The following is a 19,970-nucleotide window of genomic DNA, read 5'->3' as shown; positions in this document are numbered from 1 at the left end:
ATTGAATTAAAACCCATTAAATCACATTAAAATACGATGATAAGGTGATTGGTAGCCTCACCAAATAGACTACACCCGGATATATTCCGGGTACCCCCAGGCAGTGGCGTAGCGTCACTGGATGACACGGGGGTGGGGGGCTTGGTCACTGATAATGACAATAAAATAAATAAACTTGAATAAGTAAGAAGGGTCTGATCACACCATAGGTGGATAAATTCGGGTTTTTTCTTTATAATATTGGTTGGTTGGTAAACCTTTTTCATTTATTTAATAGTTAAATATCGTTCAGATCATATCGATTCCATTCTATTCAACTCGCCGCTCTTTTTTGATAAGATCTCATCTGTCCAATATAATATCTGCAGCTTACCGCAGACAAGTGACACGAAGATCCATCATCACTGTATTCAGACACAGCTGGACCGTTGCAGTTTATAGGCCAATATAAGTTTCATCTACCAATCTGGAGCCCGTGTGATGGCCGGCGAATCATGATCAAATGGTGTAATTGAGCGCGAAACTTCTTGTTGAATTATGTACACTTTTCAGCGTTACTGGCGTCTAGATCTGTTTTTATTTTTGCAGCGTTCATCATACGGATATGCTACGGCTAGACGACTCGATATTGGATCTCATGAACGTGAGAGATCCCGAGTGCGGACAATTTTTTTTAGCATGATGCATCCTCGCACGAGATAAATAAGTAGATAATGCAATGTGCCAGTGACGAAACAAGCAACAAAAACCAACCATTGCCACCATCTCCGGATTTGATATGCCTGGTGTTGGTCTTTTTTTCGATCGACGTTGGCACGAGCGCCGTCATAAATCGTGCGAACATCATAAAAAACGGAGGCAATATCTAATTCTATAGCTTTGTTTCTTAACACTTTACGGCAAACCAACAACGCGTCAACCTGCGAGGGCTTCGTCAACAACCAGCATAAGAAGCGGTTAATTGAAGTTTACAATCTAATTGAATCTAATCATGGTTCGTTCGCTTCAGCGGATGGCGGTGGTATCAGAATAAACTCATAACTCAGCGGAGGACTGCAAATAGCACCTTAAATGATGATCAAATTATGACTTTCGAAATTTTGTACTGATGTCTGTGCTTTGCGGCGTATAGCTGATTGAGGGCCAGCTGCACCACAACCAGCGAGAAGATTTAATGACGATCATTTGTTTTGTGTGCAGAGTGTTTCACCGTGTGATGATCTAAATTCTGACGAGCTTAATCGGAGATGAATCCAAGGTCAAGGCCCAGTTCCGACTAATGCATAGCATTAACGATAGTAGCAGAGCTTGTTAAGCTAACCTCAGTGTACTAATGGGATTTATTAGAATAAGAAATGAATTTACTAGTTATTCTACAGGGGTGAGTAAACCAGTTATTAGATCTTAATTTGTGTTCAGAAATTCAGGCATACGAAAGGATATTTTCAACTTCGCTAAGCTTGATTAATGAATGAATTGATAAATGCTATGCTCAGACTGGGGCGCTATATCGTGTGCGGTTATCGTAATACAGTGGAATTTCTATTTCAAAACGGATCTGTTAATTCATAATCGATTTTGTCACGAAATATATTTCGTATACTATTCAGAATTCAGTAAAATGTATGTCTGGTATATTAATGTCTGGTATAAAGTAAATTTGGACGCAAGGTTTCAATGCAACACCACACCTCTTGTGTTTGGAGCCAGAAAATTCAATCAAAATTGTTCAACACGTTTCAAAGTTTTAGAGCATGAAACATGAAATAAATAAAAAATCATGCAGCACAAACACCAGGAAAAAAAGTATTTGTAATGTAATCTAATTTGATTCATAATCGCAAAAGATGAGTTTGGCCAAGACCATTTAAGTTTCGGAAAATTTAGGAAAGTTACATGTGCATCAGGAAAATGTGAAAAGATTTTGCATGGCAGTTTGAGGAACTGCAAAAAGTTGAAGGAACTTCTCCGAAGATCAGAGACGTTCAAAAAAATTGCGTGATCTTTTAAAATGTTCTGAAATCTTCCCGGACGTCTTGAGAAGCATATAGATTTTTTTGGTAGTTTCATTTTGTTTTGAGAAGTCCCCGGTACTGCGCAGATGTTCAGATATTTGATAACAGTTTCATTAACTTAAGGATAATTGCAGAAACTTTCAAAGCGTTCCAACAAAATATGGGATATTCCGAGAATTTCACGAATATTGCGATTCTTCAGGAACAATGTGGGGTCTTGATGAAATTCTGTAAAACATTAGAAAAATCAGTGTACTTCAGAAAAGATTCAATACCTCAGGGAAGTACAAAGAAGTTCAAGGAGAATGAAAGATTTTTGGCGAAGTTCCGTGAGATTCAATAAAGTTTTCAAAATTTAAGGAAAATTAAGGGAACTTCAAGGAAGATCAAGGAACTTCAAGGCGATTAAATTAACTGCAGTAAATTGCGGGAAGTTTAAAAAGGATATCTAGAAACCTATTGGCAGTCTAGAGCATTTAAAGAAACTCAGAGATCTGTCGGGCAGTTCAAATCAGGTGTTTCATCCGGTACACGGCAAAACATCCGATTCCATTGTCATCCATTTTCCAAATCATAATATCAAAAAACTTTCCATCCCATGAAATCATAGCAATGATTCATGATGTTGTTATAGAAATTCATAATTGCATAATGCAGTGGAATCATTACCGCTTCAAGCGTTGTCGCCAAACACGAACTTGAATCTTCCCGGCACATCCCCACGTCCAGTCGCGAAGTAAAACTTTTGACCGGGAAGCTGCTTAAAATCGAGTTTGACGTATGTTTCGTCATCGACTAAAGTGCAGCCCTTGTGTTTCATCAACGACTCGTACGAGAGCTATGCACGCTTTTTGGCCACGGAATTCTGCTTCATAAGCTGTTTTCAAGGGGTATTAAACTCTGCACAACTTAATTCGTGCTGAATGATTGAGTTGTGCCGAAATCTGTGCCAAGCGCTGTGCTGAACGTGCGATGATCAATCAGAAGAGGAACTGGAAACAATCAAACCAATACGGCATTCAAGCAAATTCAACCCGTCCAAAAGATTCTGACTAGGTGTTTTGAATTGTTGATTCCTTGCAGGTGTACTGGATCAAAGGAGAAACCCGATCGATGATTAATGAATTTCCTGTCTATTAAATCCTCAACGACTAAAGTAAACCCAGCCGGCGCCGGCTTTCTAACACCCCAATGGTTCTGGGTTCAATCCCAGCCGAGGTCGGTGGGATTTTTCTGAGGCATGAAAATCTCTGGTCACGTCTTCCTTCGGAAGGGAAGTATAGCCGTTGGTCCCAGCCCATGTGTGTTGAATGGATGCGATGTCCTACGCAGGTGTGGAAGCTGCCTTCCTGCACATTCGATTGCCGTCAATGGATGGCAATCGATGACCGTCGGTGATTGGCACTAGATTGCGGAACAGAGACCGACGTTAAATAAAGGAAAAAATAAAGTAAACCCAGAACTCGAACGGGCGATAGTTCAATCCCAGTGCCTGTAGATCTGTATAGAGCTCCAGAAGTTTCCGCCCAATCCACTCAGCTCCACACAGATGACAAACGTGGGCGATTCGTGATTCAAGAGCTTATAGCACTACAGATACATCTTTCAAAATTCTATGGACATACCTATAAAGTCCTGAGGATATCCCATCAATGTTCATACTAATTGAAACTAATGACTGTCATGAATATCCGAGGAAAAACGTAGGAGAAAATGTGAAAATTAACGTGCCGAAGACCGGGATTCAAATCTGACCGCCCCCTATGATAAGCTTGTTTTCTTCTTTATAGTTCATTCTGCATAACAACATTGTCAATGTACCTCAACTATCGCAGAAGATCCTGTCCTGATCCTTCGTTGTACGCTTCGAGATTGGATGCTCACGACAGTATAAAATGTTAAGTTCAAAAATAAATGGAAAAGTTCGCGATATTTCACAAAGTTCATCAAGGAAAAAGTTCGCGATTTATAATGAGTTTTGGTGAACTATTCCAATACTGAATGCGAGGATTCATCAAGCTATAGATGCTCGATGCTCATCGATCCAAAATTAAATCCGATCTCCGTAGGATGCATGGTACTCTTCTTTTCGTACCAATAACAGCAAAGTGTAGGTGTTCAGCTATCCCCGTCGAATAGTTGGGAACCATGTAACCGTTCTGTTACAACGGTTCAATACAATATTTTAAATATGCACCATGTGATCGAGCATTCAAATAAATTTGTGTAACACTTGCGGTGAAACCCACTAGGCAGACGATACGGCCATGCTTAACGGCCGACTGCTGAATAAGGCGCGCATGGCCGCGGCAAAATGGTGACACGGAGTCAAGGGTGATGAGCTAAAGGGTTCTGCGATGCTTAGAGAACGGCCATTGTTCACTTTATCTCAGGTGAGCGTGTAGACAAGAAGTGTCTGTGGAATACATTTTAACAGAATACAGTGCGAGTAGTGAATCAAGGTGAAGTGTAAATCACCAATTCAGCTGATTCAGGACCTTTCTTTTTCAACCAATCAAATGAGCGGTGCCGGTGGTGTAGAGGTAAGCGTGATTACTTCTCACCCCAGCAGGCCTGGGTTCAATCCCAGTCGGCGCCGCCGGGATGTTCTGAGGCATAACATCTCTGATCACGCCTTCCTTCGGAAGGGAAGTAAAGCCGTTGGTCCCCGGTTCATGAGTTGATGGGTCGAAAGGTAGGGTCCAGGTGTGGGAGCTGCCTACCTGGCGTCGGTAGCATTGGTGCTCAGCACGGAAAACAAGATCGACGGAAAACAAATCAAAGAAAAAAAACCAATCAAATGGTTTTCTGGTTGGTGAGCCAAGGACCACCATTGCACGCTTCGGTCTAGGTGACATTTAGTTACCATGACCTAACCGTAAAGGACATCGTTCTCGGGCTGAAGGCGCTAAACGCCAAGGAGCCTTGCTGTCGTCGACCGGCTTCGTCAGAAGAAAGCGCTTGTGCATTGGAACCATCTCCACAAACCGCTATACCAGCCCCGGTAAAACCAACCCGCCATCGCACTACAGCCGACGTTCGGTCAGCCTAGCTTCGTCCGCCATTGTCAGAATTGTACCGGAATTTCACCGAGCGGTGGTACCGCCATTTTGCCGACAAGATCGGCCTTTAAGGATCATTCCGGAACCACAGCAAGCGCTCGCTGGTCTGCAGTCGTCGTAGTCGCCATCGTCATCAAGGGTATGTGCCAAGAAAATCGAACACAACACCACACAATCCACACTATCGGTAATTGGAAAAAATACAGTGTTTAAATTGATCCGCGTTGTGTTTCAGTTTAATTGAAAGCTTGAGTGCCTTTTCATCCGCGTAGCCCCTCCAGTTTGCCCAGTAGTGCGCCGACTCTGAGACACAGTTCAAGGAGTCTCGTGCTGCTAAGTTGTTGTCGGGCAGAACAATAGTTTCAACCATTTGTTTGATATTGATGAAATTGTTGGTGTGGCCTTCCGAATTCTTCATCAAAGGCAACCGTCGGGCATTTTTCACAATTATTCCATCCTCAATCGAAAACGAATCGTCTCGACTGAAGTGAGGCCCGAATATAAGCTGTTCTTGATGAAAACACGATCCACTGTGTTTTTGGCTGTGATTCGGAAGAGACGGACTTAGTTGGCTAGGTTTTCAAAGATTAACGATTCAGACAATACTTACAAATTTTTTCGAACGATCCTCAACATTGGGTACCTGTTTATCGTTTTTAATTTCTTGATTAAATCCTTGTATTTGTAAGTAAACAAAGTATTGAACGGGGTAGTAAACCTTAACAACTATTGGGAAAACGTTAACACTCAACAGTGATGCCTTTTTATATTATATTGTTTATGTCCAACATGTCAAAGTGTGCCTTAATGTTCCGAACGGTGTGTCATGCTGAGTCTCGGCGCAGTGTGCAGAATTGATTGCCCCTTGGCTGGTTTGGATGTTTACTGGCTTTGTACGGCTTGTATCCTTCCCTGGCAAGGATGTTCCGCACCGTTTGAAAGTTGACTTTAACGCACCTCAACACCTTGGTGCACAGCTGACGATCCCTGGTTCCAGTTTTTCGTAGGTTCATTGATTCTTTTCCACACTCAGGGTTTCCTAGTAGGTTTTGAGCACTCGACAAACTGTTGTTTTAGGCATCTTCAGCACTTAAGCCAGCTTGAAACCGAACCACTCCGGATTTTCCAGGTATTTGTGTACAACATTTTTTCTCCTTTCGAGTTCCATTTGACGTTATTCTGAACGCGATCGACTACTTTGATCAAACTTGCACCAGTTGTTCGCTATAGAAGCGTAAACAAAACACTGTCAAATATTTTTGATTAAAAACACTAGCAAAAAGTTAATCAAGATCATTTGTCAAATGAAATTTATAAGCGGTTACACATACTTTTTATGCATTCTTATATGACCTATGCGGTTTGTCTTATGGAATGTATAAGGCTGATGTTTTGGCAAAAATGTATAAGTGAAACACATGAATAAAATAATTGATTTTCGTTTCGTGTAGTGGCGAGCGAGGGGCGTACCCTAGGGGTATCACACTAATATCAATTAAATCTTTTTAAATCTATCTTAAGTATTCTTAAGTATTTTTAAGTATTCTCAATCCTGGGTAATTTTCATCGTAGTGACCGGTTGCTAGTATAGTTGTTTGTTGTTTTAACTTGGACGATTTATGACTGTTCGTCTCGAATTTAGTGGAATTGATACTAATTTTACCCTGTTTTAATTTAAATTATATGTGTAATCATGTTAATTAATTAGTAAGTATTTTTATTTCATCTATGCAGTAGTGTAACAAAGTAAACAATTTTTCAGCTAACCAGGCAGAATATTCATTGGACTGTTTTCATTCATCCGATTCGAATTACTGATTTATTCTAACTGACTGTTCCATGCGCTACCAAACATTTACATTCCAAAGGCATTCAAAGGACGTCAAACTGGCATCATTCTGACCTGTCCAAATCACCAAGGTCTTCGACCAAGAGTTGAATTCTTGACAATGCTCAAGTAGATCAAATAAGCTGAAGCTATGCTGCTCATTTGCTAGTGAGCCACGATAGTGAAGCGTACCATTTACAGTTGCTACAGCAGGAACTATTCGTTGGGACGTTGCCACTATCTGAGGAGCATACATTGCTGGATTACGCCGTACTGGCGAGAAAGTTAAGATCCTACTATCCTACTAGGAGTCAATGATTTTTTTAACTCTACATAGATTTCGTGCTTTTAGGCTTCGGATGATGATGGAGGATTGCAAAACACTCGCTTCGTTACCTTTATGTTCTATGGAGGCAACCAGATGACTCGATGAAGCAGAAAAGTTTGTCAAGGGGGGTATGCCCATTTTAATATTGTGAAATAATAATTTATGCAATTCTCACAATAAAAAGAACACTTCATTAGCTTGTTTGTATTTTGCAACATAAATCCAATGCTAAATTGTAAAAATTGAATCCAAAACAATCCAAATTAATATTTTAACATTCTACAACCATTTCTGAAAGTTTACAGCAGTATTTTCAGGCCGTGGACCATGCTCACTGATCTCATATACGCGTAATTAAACCATTCCAATATTATCAAAAAGGAAAACTGTCTACATCGCCTAATTTCTTTCTTATGTGCTTTTCGTTCAGTAGGGGTTCGCGAACTCCAGGTTGAAAATCGATGGCTTAGAATAAAAGCGTCGAAGGTTCCAAATACTAGAAATTATTCTCCATTTTAAGATAAACACATTCGGCGGGAAGCTATGAGATGTGATTCTCTGGAAAGCCTCCACAACTTCTAATTCAGCTCCGATCAGCATAAATTACTTCAGTTAGTGTCACACTGTCAATAGGCTAATTTTCACCGATTACACAATGATGGAATTCAGATCAACGAGGAACGGATGGAAGATTCCCACGACTATTAGCTAGACAGAGTTAGGCCATAACGTGAAATGTTTGAGTGCTTGTAGCGTGGCATAATTCAATTTGTTCTCTAAATAGAAGCCATAATCGGGATAACATTCCGTCACTACATGTAAGGCATTATAATGAATGAATTTCTTGCAAAGGATGGGTACTTTAAAAATATTCGCTGAAAAATTTTAGATGATATTAGATAAACAAACAAATTAAATTTGTTTAGCAACGGTGGTAGCCTAGGTGGTAATAAACTAACGCTAAATATTTCTTAAGTATTTTTAAGTATTTGTAGGTATCTTAAATATCAGCAAGAACTTTCTGTGTAGAACGCGAGAAATACAAAGTTTAGAGTGGGATGCCCCTAGGGCGTACCAATTTACTTTTAGTCAGCCTTTACAAGCTTAATTTGAAGTCGATAATTTTAACAACTGTGTTATGTTTTGCATAAAATGCAAGGTTTTTAAATGAATCAGTAGGTCAATAGATGATTTTATGATCAGGAATTATTTGTGAAACCTCCAGTTGAAAACAAACACATGTAAATTATGAAACAGAATGCAATAAATATCTCCCAACTCAGGTTTTTGTGGTCATGTATTTATTTATTTATTTATTTCGTCAAGCAACTGTCCAACTGTAATCCAACTGTCCATACATGTCATTTCATTCTCGTAGGTACATCTCTCCATTTGAACACTGTCACGTTTTTTGTTTCTGCTTCATGCCCGGTTTACACTTGTGTCGATGAGCCTGTCCTGATTATCAGCATGATTGAAAACATTTTTTTCGCAGAGGATTTATGTTGGCGTACCAAACTCTGGCACAGACATGGCCGGTTTACACCAATTATGATTAATCAGCATTATGATCCAGCACAAGTGTAAACCGGGCATCAAGGGCTCTCAGGGAGGAAATAGCAGCCAATGACTTTTGGATGACCTTTTGAGCCCACAACGAACCACTTAACTGTGGAGCTGAGGACACATGAAGGAGGCGATTTATCTGTGACGATGATAGTGTCCTAGTTTTTTTGTGACGTAGTAAATTGTGGCAGGCTCAAAAGATGCAAGGAAACAGCACTTAATCACTGCTGCTGGTGGGAGTACTGGTGGTTTATTCACCTGGACTAGTCAGGTCTAATCAAGCAGAGAGAGAGGCGTGTTCGAGTTTCTTATTCTCAGGGGGAGGTGGAAATCGATCGATCCGGGTTGTAGCTTTATCGATTTGTTTGGTTGGGTATATTTTTAGCGTGGAGCTCATTGAACGCAGACTGCTGGGGCTAAAAGTTAGTTACACACGAGAGATGGTCGGTGGGGGTGGTTGCGGTTTTGCGAATAGCATAAAGTTGAATGATTTAGGTCGTATGCATATACTTTTCCCGCACGGTAAGCGCAAAATACCCAATAATGACTACAAAGTAAGCATTTTCGAGGGAAACTGGGACTACCCATTAAATTAGTAAAACTTTACCCATTTATGAGTAATTACAACTACAAAAACAAGTAGTAAGTATTCATTTTTGAGTAACAAATACTCATAAATGGGTAATATTTTTACTCATTCAATGGGTAGTCCCAGTCTCCCTCGAAAATGCTTACTTTGTAGTCATTATTGGGTATTTTGCGGTTACCGTGCGAGGCTAGTGATATTTTTTCGGTCGGTATGTGTCGTGAAAGTAGTATTGCTAGTTCAGAGAAAAATTAGCATTTGGCGTCAGCTTTGACAACCGAAATTGACAATCGTCACTGACAGCTGCTTTTGGGATTTTCGAACACTGAACCAAAATCACTCCTTGAAGACATTTTCGCATGGCCACACAGAAAACATTCGAAACAACAATTCAGATGGAAGTTCGCAACATAAATTAAAGAAATCTAAAGCAATTTGAATAGAAAAGTAGAGGAAATGGCTCTAATTGGGCCCATCGCTAAAAATCTGCTATTTATCATTTTTATCTAGATGGACGCGTCATTGGAATAGTACTAAAGGATATGTTTGGTCGCTATTGAAAATTTAGTCGACTGCTGAATTTATGTATGGGCCCAAATTAGGGACGTTTAGGCTGACATTACATCCATTTCCCCTACCTTAATTAAAACTGCATTATAGCGCATTGACACAAGAAGATCCTCCAACCAACCTATGGACTACTACACTACTTCCTATCGTTATGCACGTTACTACAATGAGGAAACCCGTCTCCACACTTATTTAGTAGATTCTAGGCTTACATGTCGTTCCAGTACAGCCTGATTGATACAACTGATAATCCAACAGATCGGGTCGATTGCATCGATCTGTCTTCAACCGGGCTTCGAAGAATGATACTTATTATCCGGAATTATTTATTTATGTATTTATGACTAAACATCAACAGGCGTCATTGTCCCCAATGATGTAACCTAAACTGAACATGAAAATGAAACATCAATAATTACATAGATAGTCATCTCGTAAAAAAGGAACAAACTAAACTGATCTGATCTGATGAAAAAACGAACTAAACCTCCGGCGAAGCAGCTGGCGAGTCAGGTCAAAGTCAAACAGTGCGGAGACCCTATTGAAGAGTCTCTGTAAACCACCGATTGCGCTGAACATGCTATAATTAGTTCGCTGTATGGGCAGGCGCAGCATTGAAGTGTTCCGTAGGGCTCAAGGTTGAACATTGATGTCAATTTGTACAAGGAGAACAGGGAAATTGGTGCGTTCTTGCAAAATATCCGCAATTAGCAATGCCCTTGCTGTATCTCTTCGGACCGACAGGGGCTCCAGATGGATCAGTTGCAAACGACCTTCTTCGTAGCTAGGCAATCGGAAAGGATCCATCCACGGCAGTTTACGTATCTCAGGAACCGTCGCTGAACAGACTCAACTCTTTCAACACCGTTGTTGTAGTGAGGAGTCCCGACAACCGAGCAGTATTCTAATATGGAGCGAGACAAGGATCAGTACAACGATTTAAAGCAGTAGATATCCAAGAAGTCTTTGGCAATCTTGAAGATAAACCCTAGAATTGTAGACGGCATACGAGATGTGCTGCTTGAAAGAGAGTTGTGTATCCAGAATCACATCTAGGTCGTTAATTTGGCTGACGTGCTCAATTTCAGTGCATAACAAAACATACTTGAACATAATAGTCTCTTTCTTGCGCGAAAAATAGATAACCGAGCATTTGGACGGGTTAACCTCCATATGATTTAGAATACACCAATCAGCAAAAGCATTCAGCTGACGTTGAAGGAAGCAACAGTTTTCAATTGAGTGAATTCGAAGAAAGAGTTTAAGGTCATCTGCGTAACATAATCGTGGTCCCTCAATTACCAGATTCAGGAAAATCAGCGGTCCCAGGTGACTACCCTGGGGTATGCCGGATGTGGCAGCGAACGTACGGGACTAGTGATCACCAATGACAACAGTAAGATAGCGATCGGTGAGGTACGACTGAAACCATTGCAAGAGGCAGTCGCGAATACCGAGCCTGTCCACTTTTGCGATTGATATGCGGTGATTCAATTTATCGAAGGCAGCAGATAATCCAGTATAAATGACATCCGTTTGAGCACGATCCGACATACTGTTAGAGACGTAGGAAGTAAGGCACAGCAAATTAGTGGCAGTGGAGCGACCAGCCATGAAACCACGCTGGTCCATACTAATATACGACCTACAGTGAGCGAGTAACGGTTCCATAACAATGTCAGCATCCGGATTGTGCGAGGAAGCCCTGGAAGACATCTCGGGATTGATATCAATTCTGCTCATGGTTTGGCCAGAGAGTGGTACGTCACTCAGTCTCTCGTCCGTTAAGACACTAGCAAAAATTTCAGAGAACAGCTGACAGATATCTTGCGTAGATAGATGGTTGTGTTTATGTTTGACAGCTGCGGATGTTGATTCTTCTTATTTTTGAAATGTCGATGCATGCTAATGTCGTTTTCGTTTTTGCGGTGTAGCACCGGTGTAGTGTAAGCAGGAATAAGCGCGAGTCTTTGACAGCTCAACATCATTTGTTTGTAAACAAAAGTGCATCCTATATCTACACCCTAAAATATTTCGGTGTACGGCAGTGTAGCATCGGTGTAGCTACACCGCAAAAACGAAAACGACATAAGATTACTGTAAATCAACAATACAACTTTCCAGGCAACAAATAGACGATGCATGGGACTAGCAATCATCCTCAACGTGTAAAAACTGGTGATCTAAAACTAGACAATACCAGCGCCGGCCGCGCCCGAACACAGGTCAAGAAAGGAATGGGAAGGAATGTGTTGACGTGACACTCGCTTTGATGGAAGCCGAGAACACCTCTGCACTTCCACGAGGAATCACTGGGATATTGGGTAAGAGAGTTTTGTTTGCAGCAGGTTTCGTTTTGGTAAACGATAAGCTGAATTGATGAACCCATGGTATTCTGCTCAGTAAGCATCAACGTTTACCACTAGGCAAACGAGCTCCTCTTATTACAACATGCATGCCAACACCACCATCGGATAGGGGTAATTTTCCTCTACCCGATAGGGGCACCAGCACACGTGGGCGAGCCACCAGCCACACCAAACCGACCATCAAACGCGCTTCCCACAAAAGCAAGACACGTCCCTTCGAAAATGCAATCGAGAAATGTATAACAACTGTCTTCAACTAGAATGTACTCACCAAATCAATACACCCAGGATGCTTCGACGCTTATTTTTCTCTAGTCATTTTTAAACAATTCAGTGTTCACTCGGCTGTCGACAGAAGCAGACCACTCTCGATGTGTGTCACGCGATCGGCTTGGTAGCAACCATTGTGTGGTCCTCGTCATTGTTCTTCATCAGCAGTTTTTTCGGTCGATGCGTCGTCGACTTTGGAAAGCAACCGTTTCGTGATGAGTGTGGGAGTGCTGACCACGGTTTTTCGTCCATTGCTGTAATGGATGCACTCTGTCGAATAATCGAATAATGTTAAAATCATAAAAAGGGAGATCAATTTCTGAAGAGAGCCATGTTTCACAGAGGGCAAATGCATCGCAATTATTGTTATGTACTAAATACTTGAACGAATCTTATTTCGGAAAAAGGCTTCGACAATTCCACTGTAGAACAGTGATCAAATCTCCGACCTCGTTTGGAAAATTATCCATCGAAAGAGATGATAGCTGCAAGAAGGGGTCATTTTGAAGTCAATTGCTTCAAGAAGGATTTCACAGTGGGAAGCAATGTGAGGACAATGCTTTTCAGAGGATCAGAAATGTTGAGGCATTTGAGAAAACCGTTCACAATGTCATCAAATGAGAACAACCCACATAAAGAAGGGGTTCTTAAATTTGGGGCATCAGGGATTTTGGATGTCCCCGGAAGAGGTGGAAAATCCTGAGTATAGTCAGTTCTGCGGAATCCAGGAGGAATAGAAGTCTCCTTTTTTCCACCACTCCTTGATTTGGGCAAGCTGATTTGGGGTTCTTGATTGTCAACTTTCCGCGAACTGATGCGTTATCGTTTCCGTGCAGAAATACGGAAAGAAGCCCGGAAAAAAATTACCATAAAATTACCATAAAATAAAATACAGTTACAACGAAATCTATTGTCAACAATCTACATTATTTTACGTATATTGTACAAGAAATTTTAACAGATGGTTATTACAAAAGATGTACCATACGTCCCATATTTTAAGGATTTTCAACAGTAGAACAACATTGCAATTAACGATATATGGCTCAAGTTTGTTCGAGAAAAAGTGATTTTTCGTATGATTAAGATACATAACAACCCCCTTGTTCTACTGTAGATTTCCCCATTTACCATAGATTCTATTGTGGAAATAATCAATTCTATGGTTATTTTATTGCTGTGGACAGTACGATTTATTGTGACTACAATAAATTCTAATGTATGGTTACAATACATTTCATTGCACCTCTATGGTTCTTTTTTTTTTTACGGGAGTTCCCTCCTCAGCCAAGTCAGAGTCAGTCTCGTTAGCTGACAAAAGAGAAAAGGGATTTTTGTCATTGGTCGTGGCTGTCTTCTGCATTTCTGCAAAAGACCGCCTGGAACGTTCCTTGAGGGAGCGTTTCATTTTATCCCGAGCTGTTTGTACGCCGGGCACGACGAGAGAGCATGAGGAGGAGTTCCGTTGCAGTACACGCATTTTGGTGCAATAGCTGCGCAGGCGCCATCCTCATGCTTCTCCCCGCATGTGGAGCAGCGTGCCTTGTTGCCGCAGTGGGAGGCCGTATGTCCCAACCGCTTACAATTCTGGCATTTCATGACCCGAGGTACAAACAACCGCACAGGAAGACGAAGTTTTTCCAGCTCGATGTATTGAGGAAGGGCGCCTTCGATCTCCACATCAGAGGCTGGAATGTACACCCTATATTCCAGTGTGAAAAACTGGGAAACAGTAATTTCATTTGTCTGTTTCAGGTTAGCGACGACCACACGAAGTTTGTTGTGCCTAACCTTCGTTATTTCGGTCACGGCAGAGAATCGCTTTGTCAGATCATCAGATATTAGAACAACATTCAAGGGTTTGTTTTTGGGCTGAAAATAGACAACCCATGGGCCAACAGAGTCACTCGGGTTGGCACGATTTCGATGGATGGTTTGCGTCTGAGACGACGAACCACCGGGGGGATCGAGAGGCGAAGGGGAGCCGTCGTCCGACAAAATGTCCTCGATGTCATCCGACATTTCGTTCATATTGCCGTATTAGTGGGAGCGAGAACGGTCTACCACGCGACTTGAATTCGAAACAACTACAATAGACAATACAGATACACAAAATGGATATTCAATAATTTAACTAATGAGGGAGGAAAAGAAACAACACAAAACAAAAACTTATCTGATAATCCTATACTACCGCAGCGTGGGTGATCTTCGTTGTGGTATGCTTGGATGACGCTCGGCACTCAGCTGTACACACGATGATGGATGAAGGATGTAGAGACGGGTGCTCACTAGGATTGGGCGATCTTCAGAAAAAGATCGATCTTGATGGATCGATCTTATATTTGGCTCTAGAATCGATCCACTGATTAAATCGGTACCAAATAATCGATCTTGTGATTTTTTTTAATACGCTTGTTACGTTGGTACCCGTTGGCACGTTGGAAATTATTTCCTTCATAATATTCAATTTAATCAACGGCTAGAAATTTTTCTTTGAATAAAATGCGCGCAGAGCAACGAGCCAACAAAAGCAGAGGGAATCTACGTCACACTTGTTCACTGTCAATGTGTGTGTCAATTAAGTTCGGTAATATTTTTTTCCCTTTTTTGTGTAGTTTTGAATCATTAATGATCAATCAATCAAAATGTATTATTTTGTTTCTCCATGTATATAAAATGTGTTGGCAAAGAGCAATTATCACAGGAGGGAGGTACCGCAAACTAAAGAGACCGAATTGGGTAAAGAGGCGACACCTTATTCATTTGACAGGTCTTCTGCTCGATTGGAATAACTTTTCCTATGACTTTGACAGATAATCGATTGTACCAATTTTGACTTGTAGTCTCTTTATAAATTCAGGCTATTTAGCGCAAACCTTTCAAATGTTGCTGTTTTCGTGTAAATACACTTAAAAAATTCAATACTTTTTTTTAGAAGATCAAAAAGATCGAAAGAAAAAAATCGTTTTTTCGATCTTTTCGTCGACAAAGAATCGATCCGAAAAATCGGAAATCGGGATGAAAAAGATCGATCTTCCAAAGAGCGATCCAAAATCGCGCAATCCTAGTGCTCACAGTCGATGATGATGGTGATGAAAGGTGAGCAGGTGTGCGTGACCACGCAACGATGATGCTCTAATTGGTTTGCGAATTGCCAATCGCACGGATTATTCCTTGCTTCCAATGATGTTGAAAAAAACTTCTTCTCAGAAATTTCACTCACTTTCAAATTAATTTGCCTTGGGACTTTGCCAAGAAACATTAAGTGAGAAAAAACTGATAATATCAGTGGCGTCGCGTCAACATGTGCAACCTGTGCACGACACAGGTGTGAATAATTAAAAAAAAATGCGTTTAGATTTTTTATAGATTTTATGGTCACATTATAGCTGTACTACTTTACTCCAGATTACAAGTGACCATGAATACACTATTTTATAGTGTGGCTCAATTAAATCTTCGACCTTAGTTTGCTTCAAAAAGGTTCGGATGGTCTGCCTAATCCCTAATGCATTGATTTCTAAGCATATCGATAACACTACCATGACAAAACTCGTTAAATAGTGCACCTAAAAGCGAGCTTTTTTGGGTGGCGGATGGCAAGTTTGTGAATGGTCAATGCCTGATGTAAGCCAAGCAGACCTTCTATCACCTCTTGAAACATACCACAAATTTTCCACAATACATGGCGGTTTGCACCACTAGTTGTAATTGAAACTTTCAGCAGTCACGCGTCAAACGGGAGCAACACGGAAACAGCAGTCTGGTACACGATGGTAAATGACAGGTGGGCAGGAACTCACAGTCTCCCAGTGTTGGTGAGTTCTTTGCCGTTAATGTTCACGAAAAGTTCACTATTTTGCTATACAGAAATTCAAAACAAAATTTTTTATCTGCGGATTTGAACAGTTTTTGACCTGTTTCATACTACCGGAAGGTGTATGCTGGTCACAAATGCCGTACCAAACTGATTTCCTACTCAATTAATCAATCTTTGATGTGAAATTCGCTAATAAACACGAGGCGCATTTCTTATAGCAAACATGCCATAACAAAATGGGCATGGTTCATTTAAGTAAATAAACTAACACTTCTTCCGACTGTGGCACTTATGTATTAGCCGTCTCGAGTCTGGTACGCTTTGGACGTTATCATACTTGCAGACCAGTTTGAATGTGTGAGTTTAAATTAGAAGAACATTTGTGATGTATGGGTGCCCAAAGTGTGCATTTCTCGCTGTGCACTTGGATATCTGATTGCAGACAAGGAGAATAATGGAGAAAGAGAGCGCAAAAGCTCGCACTTACTCCCTTGTCAGTTGTAAATCTCTCAATTACCAATGGTTGCGCCGTGCGCCTGTGAAAACTACGTTTCCCCTGGTTCATTCTGATAGTGTTGTTCTGATGAATAAAGAGTTGATTAATTCAAGTTTGCTACCCAAAGGACGTCATGAATTTTCTCTAGATGTTGACACTGTTTTGCATAAAAAAATGTTTTCGGAAGTGTTTGACGGATATTCTTCATTACACTTCAGTCGAAAGATTATAGGCCCTTCAAATGTTACGTTAGGTAGTGATTAATATAGTAATTAAGAATATGTCCCTCGAATTTATGAAGCATTGAAAAATATACAAAAACTAATATGTGGTGGTAAGCTATAACGAACAAAGTTTGGTGCACAGGTAAACAAATGAGGCACGCGACGCCTCTGGATAATATACACCAGCGAATAGCGAGAAAACTTCCAAAACAACGGAGCGCGAGACAAGTCGACCGTACACGTGCTAGGACGCAGTGGAATGACTATCACTCTAATGGCAATCAAAACAATGTTACTAAACACTGGTATGGTAGGAAATAATATCGAATTTTCTATATCGCCTCAACATTTAAATATGCTAGTTAAGGGCTGTTCACTTTATAAAACGGACACCGAGAAAAGCCCGTAACTTTTTTTTTTCTTTTTACGTTGTATCCGTATTGTTAATTCTAGAAGATTATGATCGAAACAAAATTATATAATGCTTAAATTATTGATTGTCAAACTAATAAGTTTTTAATGAACATTCAAAGTATGTCTTACAAAAACGCATTAACAAAACACGAACAAAAATGTTTTTTGTCTTTATTTTTTGGAAGCATTTAGACTACAGCCCTTTTCCTTTGTTGAACTTACCAAATAGCTAAATTAGAACAAAATGTGTTATGTTGAGTATCGAAAAAGGACCAATCATTTCGAACTTTGTATTACATGTTACCAATTTGCATATTCAGTTCAAATTGAATGAAAACTGCTAGAGAATAGCTTATCGTTATAAGATAAAGAAGAATCAAAATTATCAAAACTTAATTGTTAGTTTTCTGAAATTGTAAATATGGGACGAAAAATATATAAAAAAAAGTGCTGAAAAATCGTATATGCATTTGTGCTACATAATTAATATATTTTTTTAGTTGATGTGTATCTTTAATGAGAATTGAGAAAATAAAAATTATTTGGCTTGACGCAAATTAAAAGATCACCCAGGTTTTCCAATCAGGGCTCTACATTTTCGAAAATCTAAAATGAATTCGAGTTTTGATTCTCACAAACAACGTGTTCAACGCTTCATTTCTATAACGCCTTGCTAGACTATCAGCAAGAAACGGAAATGAAAAACAAGCACGCTTAGAAGGAAAGGTTGGCTGTGGATCTTCTCGTTGTTGGCTTTCAATCCCTTCCACGGACACTCTATCAATGCTCTTTCAATTTGTTTAAAATGCGTAATGTCCCGTTTTCGTTATTTTTTGACGAAGGACTACGTCTTTGATTTCTATATGGGGGTACACTTTGTGAAAACCGAAAATGGAACATGTAACAAATTAAGAAAGATTTTGAACGTTAATAACTCAGCTGCCCCTGGTTCAATTTTAATAATTTTATCCCCAATCGATCAGAAATATGGCTATGCATCGATAAAAATGCTCCCAAATGTTGATTTTCAACAAGAAACTATTGAAAACCTAGTAAATGTTCAGCATTGTCCAAAAGCGTCGAATTAACTAACAAATCCACCAATTACCTACATGCATATGCTGCTTCCCCAGCACAGTCGTCAGAGAGTAGTGAGTAGACAAAACAAGTCGATCCTCGGGCGCGTGCGAATAGGGAGGATGGAATTGCGTAATATTTTGCACACTCATCGCCATGTTCAGAACCAAACGCAAATTCTTCGAGATAACCACCATCCGTCGTCTGGCTCACCGTGGCGGTGTCTGACGTATCTCCGGTCTGATTTACGAGGTGTGCTGAAGGTGTTCCTGAAAAATGAGATCCGTGATGCTGTCACCTACACTAAACACGCCAAGCGTAAGCGGCCATGGATGTCATCTACGTTTTTGAAGTGACAGAGACGCACTCTATTTGGTTTCGGAGGTTAAATCATCACCAACATTGGAAACAAAACGGCTCTTTTCAGGGCCACCAAGCTTATTACAGAAAAGAGTAGGAATAGAATTCATCTGCCTGTTTGTCCATATTCAGAAGCACCGACCACACAAAATGCTCATGTAATCAAACTGGAAGCAGGGGTACAAATTATTTTGATCAACCTTGATCAACTTTGAATCGCCACGGCCGGATATTTTCGATGGAAGAAGCAACAATCTAGCATCTAATTCGACGTAGACGTCAGGAAACATTTCTGGATCAACAATAGAATAGGGCCCATCAGCATTTGTAAACATACCGTTCCAAAGCCTCACAAATCGAAGGCCGCTCACACAAACCAACACCAACATCTTGTAGGTAGAAGTTTCCCCTATCCGATGATGGTGTTGGTTTGTGTGGGTGGCCTTCGCTTTGTGAGTAAAGGGCTTTGGAACGGTTTGTTTACAAATGCTGATGGGCTCTTTTCTATTGTTGATCCAGATTTGTGAAGCCGAGTTATTTACGAAAGAGAGTGTCGATGAAGAGAATCGATCAATGTAGATAGGACCTATTGAAAAGTGACGCGAGATTTGTTTTCCGTACTGAGCTCAAATGCTACCGACGCCAGGGAGGCAACTCCCAGAGATGTTATGCCTTAGAACATGCCGATGACGCCGACTGAGATTGGACCCAGGCCTGCTGGGGTGAGAGGTAATCACGCTAACCACAGACGCCGATATCTATCACGGTGAATGAGAACGACCCAAATTTGAGTTTAGTTATCTCAGAAATAAGAAATAAAGTGCAGGAACTCAGCGATGAGTAAATTTGCCTCATGTTTTGCCAGGTTTTTCCAGGATTTTCCAGGGAAAAATTCCCGAATTTGACAAAAGTAAAGATTGGATTCTCTCAGTCTATTGGCACTACTCCGAGACTGAATAAAATGTTCGTCAATCTCCTCATT

This window comes from Ochlerotatus camptorhynchus, unplaced genomic scaffold (genome assembly GCF_037179485.1).
Source record: "Ochlerotatus camptorhynchus isolate MF236.1 unplaced genomic scaffold, CSIRO-AGI_Acam_v1.1 ptg000147l, whole genome shotgun sequence".
NCBI lineage: Eukaryota > Metazoa > Arthropoda > Insecta > Diptera > Culicidae > Ochlerotatus > Ochlerotatus camptorhynchus.
Note: the sequence above shows the minus strand (reverse complement) of the source record.